General features: G+C 35.8%; 1 long non-coding RNA gene across 1 annotated transcript; it reads right to left on the reverse strand.

Annotated features, from left to right (window-relative positions):
• Positions 1 to 18,591: 18,591 nt before the first annotated feature.
• LOC141483753 (uncharacterized) lies at positions 18,592 to 19,775 on the reverse strand. Its single transcript, XR_012466271.1, has 2 exons — positions 19,673 to 19,775; positions 18,592 to 19,379 (listed from the first exon to the last, which is right to left on the reverse strand). It is a non-coding gene; the product is annotated as an uncharacterized lncRNA (long non-coding RNA).
• Between the last annotated feature and the right edge of the window lie 217 nt (positions 19,776 to 19,992).

Raw genomic sequence — 19,992 nt, forward strand, 5'->3', positions numbered from 1 at the left:
CAGTTTCGACGATTATCTGTTCATCGGCGCTAAATTTTTTTCAGCAAACATTCTCTCGAGATCTGAGAACAGATATAAGTCGCTGAGGGACAGATCTGAAGATTACGGTGAATGCGGAAACAATTCGAAGTCCAATTCATGCAATTTTGCCATAGTTTCCATTGAGTTGTGACACGGTGTATTGTCTTGAGAAGAAACAGCACTTTCATGTTCATCAAATGGCCGACTGTTCACCACGGTTCACCACATTCTATCTAGTCTGATGACAATCGTTTTGATTCTGGTGTGAAATGATGGATGGAAAAGGATGGGTTTTTATGGTGTAAGAGCTTCAAACACTGCTCAGAATGCTCAGAATCATCCATTCATTGTTGTTTTTGATCGGTTGTAAGCTTGCGCGGCTTTGAACAGAGCTTTCGCGGCTTTGAACAGAGCTTTCGCTTAACCAATTATTCATGTACGATATGTCCAACATATTCCTTTGATATCTTCAGAGAATCAGCTTTCTCGATCAACTTCACTTTGCGCTCATCCGAAATTATTTCGAGGACTTTTTTTATGTTTTCGTCGGTAACAACCTCTTAGAGGCGTCCAGTGCATGCGTGTATGATCCTCGGTGCTCATTTCACCTCGTTAAAACCTTTCCTGGTGCAAAGAATAATGCTTACCAAGCCAAACTTTGGCTTCAATAGTATTTTTTTTTCGCCAAAAACTAATACTTCATTTACACAGATCTGTTTTCAAGTATCGTCACTAGTCTGGTCTCCTCATTATAATATTGAAGTAGTGAAAAATGTATTTCAGTTATATTACACCCTTTCTTTTCGTAAAACAAATAACGATATCATTACCTTATTTAAAATTATTTCAGGTAACATTAATTGTAATGATCTATTAGGTGAAGTCTCATTCCGAGTACCTATTCGTTAAACTATACTATAAATTCCAAAATAGTAGGCACTACATTCTCAGAATTAATCTGTTTCTTGCTGTGGTGTACAGTGGCGTACAGATAAGGAAAAATATTGATAAAATATGTAGAATCACAACCTGACAACAATGTTTCCGTTTTGATGCAATAATATTTCTGAGAATTTAGTACCCACTATTAGGGAATTTTATTAGAGGAACAATCCTTTTTTTACTGTCCCTAATCGCCATACCAACTACGGATACTTCCCACCCATGTCAAGGTTTATGCGAGAAGCCAATCGACTTAATTGTGACATTACAGGAATTCCACTGAATACTTTACAAAAACAGAGTAGCAATAGAATTCAATAGTTAATCAGTATATCATTTAAATTTTATATATTTACAATGATATATGTCTACCTTTATACATGCATTAAGGTTAAGTAAGTTTCAAGGTGATGCTGTATTTGTATATTTCTTTTTACTCATGGGAATTACCCGTATACAAAAATAAATACATAAATGAACTAACAACATTTGCTTCTCTCAAAATATTCTCTCAGACTAATAGTCAAACAGCTGTGAAATTCAACACTAGCTGCGCTATATTATATTCAGCCCACCTAATATGTCTCATAGGTACACTATGCTCAATTGATCAACATGTATACAATCCCATAATTTCGAAAATTTTGATTTAGGCTAACGCATTTGTCGCTTTTCTGTATAATCAAAATTATAATTTTGTATTCTGATTGTATGTATAAAGCCGCTGCCGAATAGGCTTTTTCATCACAATTTTTTTGTGCGCATGTGTCAGTATCAGCCATCATTTTTGTACTGTTTTTTGTAAACAACCATAATAAAGAGCCCGCTACTTATATTTTAAAAATTGAAATGTAAATTAAAGTTTATTATCTAATTGTAAAAAAAGTGAAAAAAAAGTAGTAAGTCAAAATAACCAGAAAAAAATTTTTATACTCCATTATAATTATGTTATCTGTACGAAAAGAAACAATAAAACGGTGTTTTTATGGAGTATGTAAAAGTGATACACGATACAAATCATTCAAAACCAACATATACTATTTTATAAATTTTCCAAAGCCTTGTCTTGAATATCGCAAAAAAATAATCAAATCATCAAGCGAATTACATATTAGAGCATGTGCAAAATGTGAATTATGGGTGAAAAAATGTGGCAGTAGTGACCGAGGCTTTAAATCTATTGATGATGTTACCAAGGATATATTTGCTCACTACATTTCATTGGGGAAAGTGGTCCAACTGAACACAACCCTGATCCTTTAACCTATCAGGAATTTCAACACACGTACATTATTCCTTATTGCATTTTTGACTCTGTAAATTTCATATATATTATGTTATATTAAATATTTTCCTCTAATAAAAATTACTAAACATATTCAATTCAGTGGCTTGATTTATTTATTAGTTCCATGAGTAATACTCTTGTCAACTGAAATATATATTTTCAATTTCATCAAATAAATTGACATTATTGATAAGAATAAAACTGTTAATATTAATTTTTAATGTTTTCAGATAGTAAACAAATGCTGACCTGATATCTCAATCAGCTCACTTTTTTTTCCTTTTTGCGGACGACCATGACATTTTAACCACCTTTTTAATTGTTCTCAATTATGAGCCTCAACTGAATTATAAACAAGTGGAGCACCATCAATGGGTTTTTCGAATAATTTATTTGTTTGTAGAGATGATATTCCTTGCCCAGCCATTGTTGATTAAAACAGTACCAATATTTTGAATAACCGCCATTTCAATATGGCGGCTACGCTTGCGTTCGTCTTATGATGAAAAAAACAATATACGACCGTTACAAAGGCAATGAGATTCCTACAACTGAAATCATGAGGAAGAAATTGAATACTTCCGGCCATAACGTGAGCTGCTGTGACAAAACTCTCCATATTTGGAAAAAGAAACTAGGATTTGGATTTAAAATAATAAACAAACGTCAAGCACTTATGGAAAGCAGAAGAATAGTGGAATTGCGGAACAAACACTTAGAACAAATAACTAAGTATAAACAAGAACAACGGCAAATTTTATATTTGGACGAAACTTTTCATGACACGACATAATTTCGAAAGGGTGGACTGATGGTTCAAGAATGTGTACGCCTAACATGCCTGCAAACAAAGGATCGCGACTAATCATTGTGCATTGCGAAGGAAATGAAGGATGGGTTTCAAATTCTTTGAAATTATGTGGAAAAACTGAGGACTGCAATGTTGACTATCATATGAATATGGAAGTTAATATTTTCGAGGAATGGTTTGAGGAGTGCCAGATGATGATAGTACTACCAACTGTCGAAAGCGCTCGCAGATAATTAATAGAAGATATAAAGCTTCAAATCCTTTTTGTAGAATTTATTATTGAAATACTCAAAATGAAGGAGCATATATATATATATATATATATATATATATATATATATATATATATATGTATATATCCGTCATATTCGAGGTAGAACGATGAAACTCTCTGGCCTGATGGAAATGCTCAAAATGCACCTACCACCTGAATGGAGTTGGCCAAAGTGATATACCCTGTCCGCCACTGACGATGGAACACCCCATTTTTACTGTAACACATATTAGGGGGCAAAATAGGCTCAAAATTCCTTCAGATTCGTGATCAGGACTACCAACTTACTACAAATACACTTTTTTCCTGAAAAAATGTCAGTCCTGAAAAATCCGAATTTGTCTCACTTCTTATGGAAACCTCCCCGTATCTTTCGTAATATTCGAGATGGAACGATGAAACTCTCAGGACTGATGGAAATGCTCAAAATGCACCTATCACCTCAATGGGGTTGGCCAAAGTGATATACACTGTCCGCCACTCGCGATGTAACACCCCATTTTTACGGTAAAACATATTAGAGGGCAAAATAGTCTCAAAATTCCTTCATATTCGTGATCACGACTACCAACTTACCACGATTACACTTTTTTTCTGGAAAAATTTCAGTCCTGAAAAATCCGAATTTGTTTCACTTCTCATGGAAACACCCCGTATCTTCCGTAATAATTGAAGTAGATTTTTTTTTGGTTTTGAAATCAAAACATGAACGAAATTGTTTAAGAGAAACTCGACTTTTGTTTTCACATGAATAATTTATTTATTATTTTGTTGTCAGGGAAGTTATTCCTTCTTAATAAGAGAGAAAATGGTAATTTTGTAAGAGGAACGGAAACATGTAATCAGTGAGGTTTTAGGATGGTTAATGTTAGTTCATATTCTTATTTTCCCATTATTTAAAAAAAACAAGGATATTTTGTGGCGAAAAATGTTATGTATTTCAAAATTCTTTCGAAGTACCAGTTTCAAAATCACATTTTCAATTAAAAAACAAAACAATCAATTTTCAGGAAAAAAGTGTATTCGTAGTGAGTCGGGAGTCCTGATCACGAATCTGAAGGAATTTTGAGCCTATTTTGCCCCCCTAATATGTTTTACCGTAAAAACGGGGTGTTCCATTGCGAGTGCCATCATCTGGCACTCCTCAAGTTTGAGGAGGTGCCAGGAGATGACAGTACTACCAACTGTCGAAAGCGCTCGCAGATAATTAATAGAAGATATAAAGCTTCAAATCCTTTCTGTAGAATTTATTATTGATATATATATATATATATATATATATATATATATATATATATATATATATATTACAATGTAGGTTTTCACGGATGGTAGAATATGATGTGTTGTTGTATGGCCTTCCAAAAATTCACAAGACGGACGTTCCACTAAGACCAATAGTGCGTGCCATCAACTCACCGACACAAAATCTAGAGAAATACTTATCCAAAATCATGCAACCAAAGACGGAGCTGGCAGAATCTTATGTGAGAAACTCAGAGCACTTGGTGGATATCATTAAAAACATCAAACTAAACGACACCGACATCCTTGCCAGCCTAGACATAAAATTCCTCTACCCGAGAATACCCATAAACGAAGCCCTAGCCACCATTAGAACTGATCATAGCTTTCCGCAACATATCACGGATCTAGCAGAGCACTGCCTTAAAAACACCTATTTCATATTTGACAACCAAATCTATCAACAGGTAGAGGGAGCTCCGATGGGTTCCTCCCTATCGCCCGTGATCGCAAACCTGTTCATGATGCACTTCGAGAAAGAAGCACTTAACAACGCCCGCCTCAAACCAACCCTGTGGAAAAGATATGTAGACGACATATTCATCATCTGGCCCCACGGAAAACAAAAACTAGACCGGTTTGTGACCTACCTGAACAACATCCATCCCCGCATCCAGTTCACTACCGAAAGAGAGGAGAACAGGCAGCTACCTTTCCTAGACCTACTCATAACACGAGAACCAACTGGCAACTTGGGTTATACAGTTTACCGAAAACCCACACACACCAACCGCTACCTACAAGCAGCATCACACCACCACCCTACCCAGCTACAATCCGTAGCCAACACGTTAATATCCCGCAGTTTCCGCCTAACAGAACCAACAAACAGGGCAACAGAATTGGGGGAGACAACAAAGGCTCTGCGACAAAATGGCTACGGACCAAAGATCATTCAAAAGGCCATCGACAAACAAAGAAGAACCAAAAAAACATCCCCTTGATCGAGAGAAGACTCTCCACACGACAGACAACGACACACCTTATATCAAAGGTGTGACCGACAAAATCGGGAGAATACTAAGACGTAAAAACATTCGGACAACCTACAAACCGCACAAAACGATATCCAGTTGGCTGCCCAGACCGAAAGAGAGAATTTCCCTAGAAAACCAAGGAGTATATAGCATCACATGCGAGGACTGTGGACAACAATATATCGGTCAGACCAACAGACGTATATCTGCCAGAACCCAGGAGCACAAAAACTCGATAAGAACAAAACAAACCTCCTCTGCCCTCTTTCAACACCATCTACAAACAGGTCACAAGATTAATTTTGATAGCACAGGTGCAAAACCCAAGAATTCGACAAATCAGGGAAGCTATCGAAATCGAAAAGCAAGGCCTAATCAATAAAAGGGATGACTCACTAAACCACAAATTGATAATGAACCATCTCAGGTAGGAGAACCGCCAGAAGCCAATAACAACCCTCAGGTAGAAAAACAGGTAGGAGAACTACCAAAAGCCATCAAAAACCTGTCAGGTAGGAAAACAGGTAACAAATCCATACAACTTACGCAAGCGAAACCATATAAAAACACCACAAGAAGAACCTAACATCAGTTACACCTCTCGAAGCGAAGCAGTAACTCGTCTTGATAATGCCATCTGAGATGATGGCGAAACGTCGACTATCGAATAGTACACAACGGATGAACACCCGGAAAAACAACACATCATATATATATATATATATATATATATATTTACTATAACCTCAATTTAGTAAGTACATTTTTTACCTATTTGTTTTACAATTTTGCTGCAATGTTTTAAATTTTTTGTAGATGTCTTGATAAAGGGAGTTAACATTTTCGAAAGCTCGACCATATTACAAATAGTATTCTTCAAACAACAGTCCAGTAATTTTGACTGCATCCCCAACAATGAGAAATGATTTTTGAATAACGTAATTAGTTTCCCTACTATATTACTACTATACTATTAGTTCCCTAACTATATTATTAAAGGGGAACTGTTGGAAGGTAGGTTGCACTATATCGTTTACTTGAACTATACCTATATAATTAAAATACGATTAGGTTATGCAAAATACATGTTAATTAAAAATCGGGTTTCATGTATCGTTACAGGATCCACTGGGGCATTCTCCACGAATGTAATACTGGAAAAACCAGATACAAAGTTCTTCTACGAACCGAATCGTGTAGGGATTGGCGTGGTATCATGAGAAGCATAATAAGTCTTCTTGAATGGCATATCAAACTAAGAGTTACGTGTGAACCTAATTCATTCTTTCTACATTTTAGTCTTTTATATTGTTTCAGAAAATGTGTTTTTCATGTGTTCAATAATTGTTCGACCTCAAAGAAACTGACCATGTTTAGGAGCTATAAATATGTGTTAACTGAATATCATTTTCAAATCATCAAACCAATAATTATTGAAAAGGAAAGTACCGAATTGTTTCAATATTATAAGTAACTGAGTGCCTTAATTGCAGTGATAGCACGATAGCATTGGAATAACACACACGAAACATGAACTCGAAATATCGATTTTAATTTTGTAGTTTTCGATTTTGACCATAAAAATGTGGATGAACGAACATCAACCATGTTCACGGATCTCATAACACCGAAGTACATACAGTCTAAAGACAAATTTCAAGGCACAAGTCTTGAAAAGTGAATGATGAAAAATCACCCCAACATGCTGGACAGAAACAACTGATATATAGATAGGTCGAAAACGGAAAAAGGGTTGGAATATAATGTGTGGGTAGAAATATAAGTAAAAATTCACTTTGGAAATTGTTTATATTTTTGGAAAAGAAGTCAAAAAGTATTTGGCCACAACTACCGATAAGGAAAAACAAAATAGTTACAGCTATGTTCGGTACTAGAAAAGTATATGGAGTTTTTTTCTTCCAAATGGAAATGTGAGGATGAATACCGCAATCTAACTCAACCTAATGAACCCTAGTCATCCTTATCATTTTCACAACTGAAATTTGTGTGACCTGAGCTAATCTAACGTAAATCCTAAGAATTCATCTTATTTTCATAGTTGAAATTCTCTCCCATAGACTCAATATGTATTCTGGGCACTCGTGTATTTTTTCTATCGATCGTCAAAGGGGATTGTTTTATTTTTGAAAGAGGTTTCAAAAATATAAATATCAATATCAGTTGTGGGGAAATGTTTTTCTTTCGAATTGAGTCGTGAGGAAGAAACACACTCAGAAAATGAAATCTAACTTAATCCAAGCTCAGCTCAAATCGTACGTAACGCCACTTTCTTCCACATTTCTCAAAATTCGTCATTTTTGTTTAGCTTGCCCTGTTTGTTTGTTCATTTGTTTGGGTCAAGTTTAGTAATTGAAGTTTGATCCCCTTCCTGTTGACAGATTGATCTGGAATTTGGTACAAACATACAATTTGATAAATTCTGTATCAATGTTAATCCAAGACAGCCGATTACATATGGCGGATTACATATTGTTTCACAACTACCTCATTATAGGTATCAAATCACAGGGCTTGACTAGTAGAATAATAGTACACTTTGAAATTCAAAATGGTCGCAGCTTCAAATTGGCGCATTACATATTGTGATACTGAAGTACTAAATAAACTAAACAGAATGAGAAGAATTGAGTAACAAAATGAGAAACTGAAAAGTTGAAAATAAAATAAGTGAAAAAAAAAATGGGTCAAACGATTTGATTGAAAAAAAAAGATAATGTTGATGTTGATAATGTACCTAAAACTGAAAAATAATTCGGAAGGTCCTAGGTAGCAGTTATCACACCACTCTCCTCAACAATATTCGGTATCGATCATATAAAAATTTTATAAAATCGTTGGGCGTAGCGTAACCAGAGTAAATATGTAAATAACGAATTAATTTTTTTTGTCTGATCACTACCGTAGATTGCTGAGGAGAGTATTGTGATGACTCATACCTTGGATCTTCCGAGCTATTTTTCAGTTTTCAGTACATTATCTACATCATTATTTTTTTTCAAGAAACCGTTGAACATACAACATTTGTTTACCTATTTTATTAAACAAAGGATTCAAAAATATTATCATCAAAATTGTGGGGCTAAAGTGAATGTTAGCCAAAATTTACATGATAGCTACCCAGAAGATGAGTAATGTGTAATGAAATGTAGTTTATGATAGGTGAAATATCAAATTAAAGCTTCAATGAAATGAAATAATCCAAATTATTTTAGACAGCAAGGTTGCACTGGGAGCATTGATCGAGAGTTGTCTGAATGCTGCGAAGAACTAAATGAACTATTCTATAATTCCAAATTAGTAGGCACAAAATTCTCAGAAATGACTGATATTTTAGCCTTGATCTGTCTCTTGTAGAGGCGTACGGAAGTTATACTAAACAGAAGAGGAAAAATTATGATAAAATATATAAAATCTCTGAGAATTTAGTGCCTACTATTATGGAATTGTACGCGGATAAGAATATATTGACTCTACACTTGGAGCATGAAAAAATACACATACGACATCAATGGAATACACGAAAAAACCACTTATTTTCATATAGCCAAATTTGCTTCTACATGTGAAAAAAGAAGATAACGCTCTTGTTTTGTTGCTAACTTGCATTCAGTATATGGAAGAGAGATGGGGTTAACTTTCGGCAATTTTTTAGATTTTGAGACGAATTGATGACATATTACTATAGTTTGACAGTTTTCATCATTTACATGTTATTTATTGAAAAGTTTATACGGTTTCTATTCATTCATACTACACATACTATGATTTCCACTCCCGATTCAGGCGTAACTTTGGAATATTTCTTTTTATCAGAAGCGATTTCTCCTGTCAACGAGAGGAAAAGCTGGAACTCCGAAACTTTGATGTTATGTGGGCCAAAATGATATCATAGAAAATCACCAAATTCATATGTTGCATTTATCGACCACCTAGCGATACACAATTTAGGGAACTATTCTCTTCACTTGCAAACACCATTAATTTTTTGTAAATCAATCATTCCAGTGCCATATTCGATGACTTCAATGTCCACAATAAAGAATGGCTCAAATTTTCAAATATCAACGACGAACAAGGTCGCGAAGACTCAGCTTCGCTGCAATAAGCAGCGGACTTACTCAGATTATAGATGAGCCAACCAGGATTCCTGACCGTGATGGAGAATATGCTAGTCTTCTGGATCTATACCTAACAACGAAACCAGAAATTTACACAGTCACCGTAAGGTCTCCATTGGGATCTTCTGACCACAAAATCATTCAGTGTTGATTCAGTGTTGAGTGAATTACCGATAATTGTTGGGGAGCAATCTAAGCCGCGCAAGGTTTGACATTACAGATCAGCTGAATGGGAGGATTTTCAAGACCAGTTTCGAAATTTCCCCTGGCTAGATGTTTGTTTCAGTTCTAAAGATCCATCAACTTGTGCTTCGAAAGTCATGAAGTCACGAAGTTATTCTATCATCCATGGATGCATATATTCCTTTTTCAATGAAACGACCTTTTAACGGCAAACCTTGGTTCAACAAAAATTGCGAGTTGTCGCCTCCAAAAATCTCGCCTACCGGCAGTGGCATAAAAATCTCTGTACCGAAAACCGCACCAAGTTTATTAATGATCGCAACAGCTGCAAACTTAAGATAAATTAAAGCAAAGAACTCCACAATCAGAGAATAAGGGATAAATTGCTTGCCAATCCCAACAGGTCTAGGTCCTTCTGGTCGGAGGCTGAAGCTGTTAATCAGAACTTTACAATATTCACAATTCCACCACTAACACAAGCGAATGGTTCAATGGCAACAACAGCCATAGAAAAAGCAAATCTACTAGCTGAACAATTTGCAATCCACTCCACAGTCAATTTTCTGGAAAAGACACCACCCACTATTCCCACACTAGAATCCACAATGCAGGAAAATTATTTTTCGACTGCGTCTAGTCAGGCGAATTTTGAAACATCACCCATCAGTCATCACCCGAAGACGATTGTAGATACCAACAATCGAAACGTCGTGAACTAACGTGACTTGGAATCTCTACACTTTTTTATTTTTATTATTTCTTTTTGCATTCCTTTAATTTTTATTTATTCAATTATTATATTTTTTTGTAGGTTATTTCACTATCATTTCATTTCAGGTTTATTGTTGCTTAATATAATTGTTATTTTCAACTATTCTTTTTAATTATTCTTTTTTACTTGTTTCAGGGATTTCAAATCATTTTATATAATAGACAATGGAAGTCCGAACTAGTGAAATTCATCACAAAACATTGTCAATCACCTTCAAACAAACGAATTTTGAAACAGCTCAATATCGACAAGGCATCTGGCCCTGCAGAAGTGTCCGTCGTCGTACTCAAAAATTGCGCAAATGAACTCGCACCAGTATTTTGCAGACTTTTCAACCTGTTTTATAACAAAGGGGTTTTTCCTTCTTGTTGGAAGATTGCTCGCGTTCAGCCTATTTCTAAAAATAGCTAGAGAAATCTTCCAAATAACTATAGACCAGTCACAATGCTATCAGTGATTTCAAAAATCATGGAGAAAGTTGTAAACCACCATATCCTCAAATATTTGGAAGGCTTCAACATCTTGAGCGATCATCAATATGGCTTTCGGAAACAAAAATCAACAGGCGACCTTTTACATTTCCGTATGTCACCCATATTTGGAATAAAGCAATCAAGAAACATGAAGAGTCAGCTGTTGCGCTTGATATTTCTGAGGGCTTTGACCGTGTGTGGCACGACGGTTTGCAGGCCAAACCTCGATGTTATGGCTTGTCGAATGATTTTTGGGTATGGCTCTTCAGCTTTCTGAAAGAACGTTCCCTGCAAGTGGCTGTCGATGGATATCTCTCAAATATTTTCACCATCAACGTTGGTGTTCCCCAGGGATCCATCTTGTCTCCAAACCTCTTTTTATTATATATCAACGACTTATTGGATGAAATCAATAATCCAATATATTGCTTTGCTGACGACGGCACACTTATCTCGTCATTACATTAGGATCCCAGGACAACGGCTGCGGAAGCATATCTTCACCGGCAGCAGGAGGTTGAATATCTTAATGAGTAGCTAGAAGTAATTTTGAATTGGAGTGATAGTAACCAGGTTCAATTCAATGCCACAAAAACCCAGGCATCGGTTTTTTCCAAGAAGATAAATGTCTCCGAACCGGATATAAAAATGTCAGGTCAGACAATTCCGCTTTCTGCTTCGATAAGTTTGTTGGGAGTTAAAATGAAAACCAATATGTCTTGGCACAGTCATGTCATGTCGCTGGAATTGCAAAAGCTGCTTCTCAAAAGCTTGGAACACTGTTCCGAGCCAGAAAACTGTATAAACCTCAGCAACTTTTGATGCTTTATAAAGCTCAGATCAGACCTTCTTCTCATGTATGGAGCTCCGCCCCCAAACATACCTTGAAGCTGCTGGATTCCACCCAGAAAAGAACCACCGCCTGATTGGAGACTTTCAACCTTGATAGCCTGGAACATTGAAGATATAATGTAGATTTATCTCTCTTCTATAGGTACTTTCACGGGAAGTGTAGCTGCTCATTGTTATGAGGTACGACTCAGTATACCTCGAACTTCACTGTTTAAGAACTCTTTCATTCGAAGAACAGCGTTTATGTGGAATAAACTTCCAAATGGATTTAATCTCCAGCGATTCAAATCCAATGTAAATCACTACTTTCTCGCAGGCACCGCTTCAAGACCGCCTTAAAGATTTTCCTGTAGTGCTTGTGTTTTGTCCTAAAAAAAATCAGTTTTCATAACAGTCAATAAAAATTTTAACCTTTAATTGCGAATGGCTCTCTAATGTTCCGCTTACGATATTTGAATTGTCAGATATCGGAGTTGAAAAGTGGAATATAAAATATAACGTTTTTACAAAATAATCAATAAAGTGCTACGAATTTCATAAACTGACAGAAAATCGTTATACAGAGTAACTTTATAGGTGTAAAAAAATATTTCGGAGCAGTAGCTACATCGTCTCCTTGAAAGTAGTCCTCCCCAGATATGCACTTTTTGGTATGACGATTTGGTTTTTATCTCGTCAATCGTCGCAAAATGCCGTCCTTTCATGGATCTCTTCAATCTAGGGAACAGGAAAAAGTCGCAGGAGGACAAATTTGTTGAATAAGGTGGCTGAAGCATTATTATGGTGTTGTTTTTGCCACGAAATATACGAACAAGCAATGATGAGTGAGTAGGTGAATTATCGTGATACAGAAGTCTTGAATTGTTTTTTTATATAACTTCAAGATAATACTTCTTATTGACTGTACGACCATGTTGCAAGAACTCCTGATGCAAGAATTTCCGCCGACCTGCAGAATTCATTTCCAATTTTTTGAGAATTGTGAAATTTTTGGGTGAGGGTTGGAAATTTTCTCTGTCGAAAATGATCAACCTGGTCGGGATTCATGTTTGGCATATCCGACCTGCAAGAATTTCTGCCGACCTGCAAGGTTTATTTACAATTTAATGAGAAATGTGGAATTTTTCCATACTCAAAGGGTGGGGGTTGGAATTTTTTCTGTCAAAAATGATTAACCTGGTCGAGATTCATGTTTGGCATACCCGACCTGCAAGAATTTCTGCCGACCTGCAAGGTTTATTTACAATTTAATGAGAAATGTGGAATTTTTCCATACTCAAAGGGTGGGGGTTGGAATTTTTTCTGTCGAAAATGATTAACCTGGTCGAGATTCATGTTTGGCATACCCGACCTGCAAGAATTTCTGCCGACCTGCAAGGTTTATTTACAATTTAATGAGAAATGTGGAATTTTTCCATACTCAAAGGGTGGGGGTTGGAATTTTTTCTGTCAAAAATGATTAACCTGGTCGAGATTCATGTTTGGCATACCCGACCTGCAAGAATTTCTGCCGACCTGCAAGGTTTATTTACAATTTAATGAGAAATGTGGAATTTTTCCATACTCAAAGGGTGGGGGTTGGAATTTTTTCTGTCGAAAATGATTAACCTGGTCGAGATTCATGTTTGGCATACCCGACCTGCAAGAATTTCTGCCGACCTGCAAGGTTTATTTACAATTTAATGAGAAATGTGTATTTTTTCCATACTCAAAGGGCGAGAGTTGAAATTTTTTTTGTCAAAAATGATTAAGCTGGTCGAAATTCATGTTTCGCATACCCGACCTGCAAGAATTTCCGCCGACCTGCAGAATTTATTTCCAATTTTTTGAGAATTGTGAAATTTTTGGGTGAGGGTTGGAAATTTTTTCTGTCGAAAATGATCAACCTGGTCGGGATTCATGTTTGGCATATCCGACCTGCAAGAATTTCTGCCGACCTGCAAGGTTTATTTACAATTTAATGAGAAATGTGGAATTTTTCCATACTCAAAGGGTGGGGGTTGGAGTTTTTTCTGTCGAAAATGATTAACCAGGTCGAGATTCATGTTTGGCATACCCGACCTGCAAGAATTTCTGCCGACCTGCAAGGTTTATTTTCAATTTAATGAGAAATGTGGAATTTTTCCATACTCAAAGGGTGGGGGTTGGAGTTTTTTCTGTCGAAAATGATTAACCTGGTCGAGATTCATGTTTGGTATACCCGACCTGCAAGAATTTCTGCCGACCTGCAAAATTTATTTCCAATTTTTTGAGAATTGTGAAATTTTTGGGTGAGAGTTGGAAATTATTTCTGTCGAAAATTATTGACCTGGTCGAGATTCATGTTTGGCATATCCGACCTGCAAGAATTTCTGCCAACCTGCAATGTTTAATTTCAATTTAATGAGAAATGTGGAATTTTTGCATACTCAAAAGGTGGGGGTTGACATTTTTTTTGTCGATAATGATTATACTGGTTGAAATTCATGTTTGGCATACCCGACCTGCAAGAATATCTGTCAACATGCAAAACTTATTTCCAATTTTTTGAGAATTGTGAAATTTTTGGGTGAGGGTTGGAAATTTTTTCTGTCGAAAATGATTAACCTGGTCGAGATTCGTGTTTGGCATATCCGACCTGCAAGAATTTCCGCCGACCTGCAAAATTTATTTCCAATTTTTTAAGAATTGTGAAATTTTTGGGTGAGGGTTGGAAATTTTTTTCTGTCGAAAATGATTAACCTGGTCAATATTCATGTTTGGCATATTTGACCTGCAAGAATTTCTGTCTACCTGCAAGGTTTATTTTCAATTTAATGAGAAATGTGGAATTTTTCCATACTCAGAGGGTGGGGGTTGGAATTTTTTCTGTCGAAAATGATTTACCTGGTCGAGATTCATGTCTGGCAGACCCGACCTACAAGATTATAAGAGCACTGTCTACTGAGAACAATTCGCTGACCTGCAGACCTGCAAAATAGTTATACCCGTTTATTTTGTATCGTTTCTCGTTTATAAATACATTCGCATGATTTTTCTTCGTAAACGTAATTTCGTCAGTTCTTGGAACTCGTAAATATTGTTATTTTGCTATGTTAAGACTGCCGTTTTATATTACGTTATACATACCTATTTGAAGTCTGCACGCGCATCAACAATCGACTAAATTCAAAGAAATGCTACGAAACTGGATTAATTATAGACTCTTAATACGCTTTTATTGCCGAGATACTTAACACTGTTTGCATTATCCGATGTGTACATAAATAAATATGATATTCTATACTGAACTTATCTTCATGAAAGTTAGTGGATCTTTATCAATCCACGTCAATAGTGATGATAATTCCAATTCATTAACGGAGGTCCATCGTTTTTTTTTCGGTTCATTTATTCGTGGATTACCTATGATCTAGTGACAATCCTGAGTATACATAAAAAGTACTGATTGTTTTCTGTTTATCTACAAAATGAACCGGAGATTATGCTTAATGTCATAAATGACAAGGTTCCCTCCTGCGGGCATATGTTGTTGAACATCTTGTCGACTCTACCAGTAACTATGTGCACCCCGGAAATGTCATTTTCCACACTCAGGCGCCTAAAAATCCACCTACGAAATTCTTGTGGCCAAAAAAGGCTAACCGGGTTGGCCCTAATGGCAGTTCACAGGGATGTCATCATCCCAACTGATGATGTTATAACAGAGTTTGCTCATAAAAAGTTTAGAAGGCTTGATTTTGTATTGTGATTTCACTGAACTGGAAATTTGAGGTTTTCAGTTTTAAAACGAACATGTTAGTACAGTTCTTTCAGTAGAAGGCTTTTCCCGCGCCAATGTAATTGTAATTAATTAAATTTGAATTAGCAGGTCTTTTTTATTGAGATCCCCGAACACAAATCTGACAAATTACTAACGTTTACAAACGGCATATTCCTCAAAAACATTATGCAAGTGGGATTTGGTTTTAATGCAAATATTTTTTTTTAATTACAATTCTACCGCATCAACCAGCTAGGTTATTAGCGGTGGAACAATAAGGTGTTTTACATTTTATATCATGTTAAAAATTTTGATACATTTCAAAAAACACAACAGTGAGTGTATATTCTTGATATCTAGGATACTGGAGTATTCATTTCCTAAGCCGGATATACCTCTTTCGTTTTGGTAGCTGGGACATTCCATGATAATGTGCTTAACACTTAGATCAACGTTGCAGTTGAGACATCGGTTGGGTGTTTCTTTCTTGATTAGATGTAGGTGAGTATACCGGGTGTGGCCAATGCGTAGTCGGGTGAGAATGACTTGCTGTCTACGACTGAGAGGGCGGTAGTTGTTGATAACTAGGTTTGGATTGATATCCCTGAGTTTATTGGAGGTTAAGAAGCTCCACCGTTCTTTCCATCGTTTGAATATATGTTTTTTTATGTCGTTATATAGAAATACGTGTGGAACCTGGGAGTTTTGATATGTTCCTGGATATGAAATGGAAGCTTTAGCTTCTGCGTCAGCGATTTCGTTGCATATTGATTATCAAATATATCGTTATTTTCATACAACAAAGGATCTGGATTTTTTTTTTCGACTCACACGATATTTGCTGCATCTCAGAACATTGACTTAAATCGGAGAAGATGATGTCATTCAAATTATATAATTTTTCCATGGTAAGTAGCTTCTTCCGTAAAGAATCCCAACACGGTGGAGTTCGTATAGAGTTCGTGAGAGCAAAATACGGCCCAAATTGTAAATCAATAGCCCATGATTACAATATTGAGAAACATTTTGAAGCAACAGTAATATCTATAAATCTCCCAGTCAGTAGTAGCAAATTATATGTCATCACAGTTTATAGGACACCAAATAGTGACAGAGGGATTCTTATTGAAAAAATGTATGACTTGATGTGCGATATATACTCTTGCTCAAACCAGTACTTATTTGGTGATTTGAATAGAAATATATTTGCTGACTATAATATCTCTAGAGAATTGACCAATCTGTTCAATGAATTTGCCATGAAAAACCATATAGAACAAGCCTCACGAATTACCAACAAAAGCTCTACCTGTATTGATCTTATGTTTTCAAATATTGCAATATATGCTCCAAATTGGTGAAAGATAACCACATATCGGATCATACATTCCAAATATGCCAATTTAGTCTGGATGTGGGAAAAAATGAAAGAACAGAAATACAATAGAAACGGGATTACTCTGAAAATGATATGATGAACTTTAAAAATCTGCTTCTTCCACAGTGGATGATAAATTCAGTAACTTTTTCATGTCCATTCAAAAGAAATCAAATGAAGAAACGTTGTAAAGTCTGGTATTCCAAAGAACTGAATGAACTTCATAAGATGCTTTGTGATATGGGAAACATTATTAAAAGCTCATCAAATATGACCATTAAAAATAAATTTGATACATTGAATATACTTTAAAAAGAAAAACAAAAGCGAGGAAAGTATAATGACAATGACGAAAGAATAAAAAGTGCTTTTAACAGGATGAAAGAAAGTTGAAAAATTATTAACGATTCTAAAAATCATAGTCAAAATCAGTCAGTAAAAAAAAGCCTAACAATTATGGTGAATGTGTGACAAACTTCACTTATCACTTCAATGATCTACAATGTCCTCCAGTTATCAATAATAAAATCAAACTGATTTTTCACTTCAATGATCTACAATATTCACTAGTTAATAATAATAAAATCAAAGTAATCTCTCATTTCCACCATATTATTCTTTCTCTCTCCTACTGATGCGTATTAAATTGAGGATTATATTATGAAAACCACCAAGAAAACAGTTGAAGGTATTAATGAAATTTCTGGAAGACACTGAGATATGTCCTAGAATATAAAAAAAATGCCCCTAGCACATTCAATTAGTGAAACATCCGTTACAGGTCAATACCCAACAAATTTGAAAACTTCAAATCAGTACCGATATTCAAAAATGAAGGATTCAAATATGACGTTGATAATTATAGAAACACCTGATTACAATGTCAGCTTTCAAAAATTCTCAACTTTCAATTGTCGCCTCAACAAATTTTTAAAACACCATAGTTTATTGACAACACGGATTTAGACATGGATTTATAAAAATAAATCAACATCAACAGCAGTAGCATAGCTCTGTGAAAAAATTTATAACTATTTAAACAACAAACAAAACACAATAGCTTTATAATTCGACTTGAGCAGAGCATTTGATACTGTGAGATGATACTTTGAAGAAAAATTATATCGAATAGGAGTTCGAGGTGTTGCGAATGATTGGATTGCAGCATATTTAAAAGATAGAAAACAGATTGCAGTATTGAATAATAATGTCACCTCACAAACCACAAGAGGGGACTAAATCATCTGTCGGTAACAAATAAGACAGATGGGTATCCGCGGCTAAGCTAAACAGTGGAGACGGGAGTGGGTTAAACAACTTAGCAAATTTCAAATAGATCTTAATGGGCGCCAGGTAAATTTAATCCTCCAGATACCCTAAGTAACTCACAATATCAATAACTTACCAATTAATATTGGAAATAAAAGATAAAAATCCCCAATATGATTTATTCAGTAATCCTAACTTACATGGATTAACCAACAACGCTTCTAAGACAACAATGCAATATTCACACTACTACGCGATGTTCAAATGTCCATACAAGAGCGCGGTGTATCTAACCACGAATTCAATCAGCCATAAATTACGGTAGTAACGACGCTCAAAAAACTACAATACGTCGAGTAAAACTACCACGAAAATTGAGTAGGTGAAATCGTAAATACTAGTATCGGATGGTAAGACAAACTCGTTTGCGTCGCGTGAGCTCAGGCGTAGGCGCATCGGTGTCGATCAGCAATCGTGAAAGGAAGAATATACCTCAATTTCCGTTTCACAAATATCTATGTCAATCAGGTATCAATAAACAAACTCTTAATCAATAAACGATAAACAAACACTATATCAAACAGGTATCAATAAACAGAAGGGCAACAATTATTCAAATAACTCAGTATATCACAAATATTCAATTAAATCAATTATAACTTGCGTGCTCCTTTTGGGCCACCCGGTATATGGTGTTAGGCTACCCTGTAGTATGGCGGAGATGGATCACCCTGTAGTACTGCTGAGATGGATCACCCTGTAGTACGGCGGAGATGGATCACCCTGTAGCACCACCAAGATAGATCACCCTGTAGGGCACGACAAGCTGGACCAGTAATGGATCACCAAATAAGATCCAGAAAGAAAATAGGGGAAAAAAAAGACAGGAAAAGAAAAAGGAAACAGGAACGAAGACAAAAAAAAACAGGAAAAGAAAAGCAGGAAGAAAAACCCTACGGAAGAAAATTCTCAATCAGAATCAGATAAAAACAAGGTGAGATTCAACCCCCATTCAATAGGACTATTTGACTAATCAATACCCCTGGTATATTTTCATTTAAGCAAAGTAGCAAGATAACAAGAGTATATTTTTGGGTGCCCTGTATAACCATATGACCCGTAAAAATCAAGAAAATTGAATGAGTGTTGAAACCTCTCTTCAATACTAATATTCAGTTGAGATATAACGATGGAACCAGAAATTACTAAAATCATTTAAAAACACATTTAATGGTGAAATTCTTACCCTGGCCAAGGGGTTTTCTATACGTTTCTTCGTGTGCGGTGCTCTGCACGGAAGTCCTACTGGGACTTGATGAGTGACTGAGGGCCTTCTGTTTCTTATGAATCTAGAGACGAGAAACGAAGGTTGTAGAATTGAAGAAGTGATATCATAGCTAAGATCACATGAGAGATGCGACAGTGATTCAGACATACCTAATTTCGGAAATCCTCCCACCTGGCACGAGTTCGGTAACCACCACAAATCCTCAAAAGAGCTTAAGTTTCAGACTGCAAATATCCACACCAAAATGACCAATCAGTCTTCCACTATACAATCCTGAC

The sequence above is a fragment of the Leptinotarsa decemlineata genome, unplaced genomic scaffold, assembly GCF_025532065.1.
Source record: "Leptinotarsa decemlineata unplaced genomic scaffold, Ldec_3_MD MMD2_tig00004067_RagTag_RagTag, whole genome shotgun sequence".
Classification (NCBI taxonomy): domain Eukaryota; kingdom Metazoa; phylum Arthropoda; class Insecta; order Coleoptera; family Chrysomelidae; genus Leptinotarsa; species Leptinotarsa decemlineata.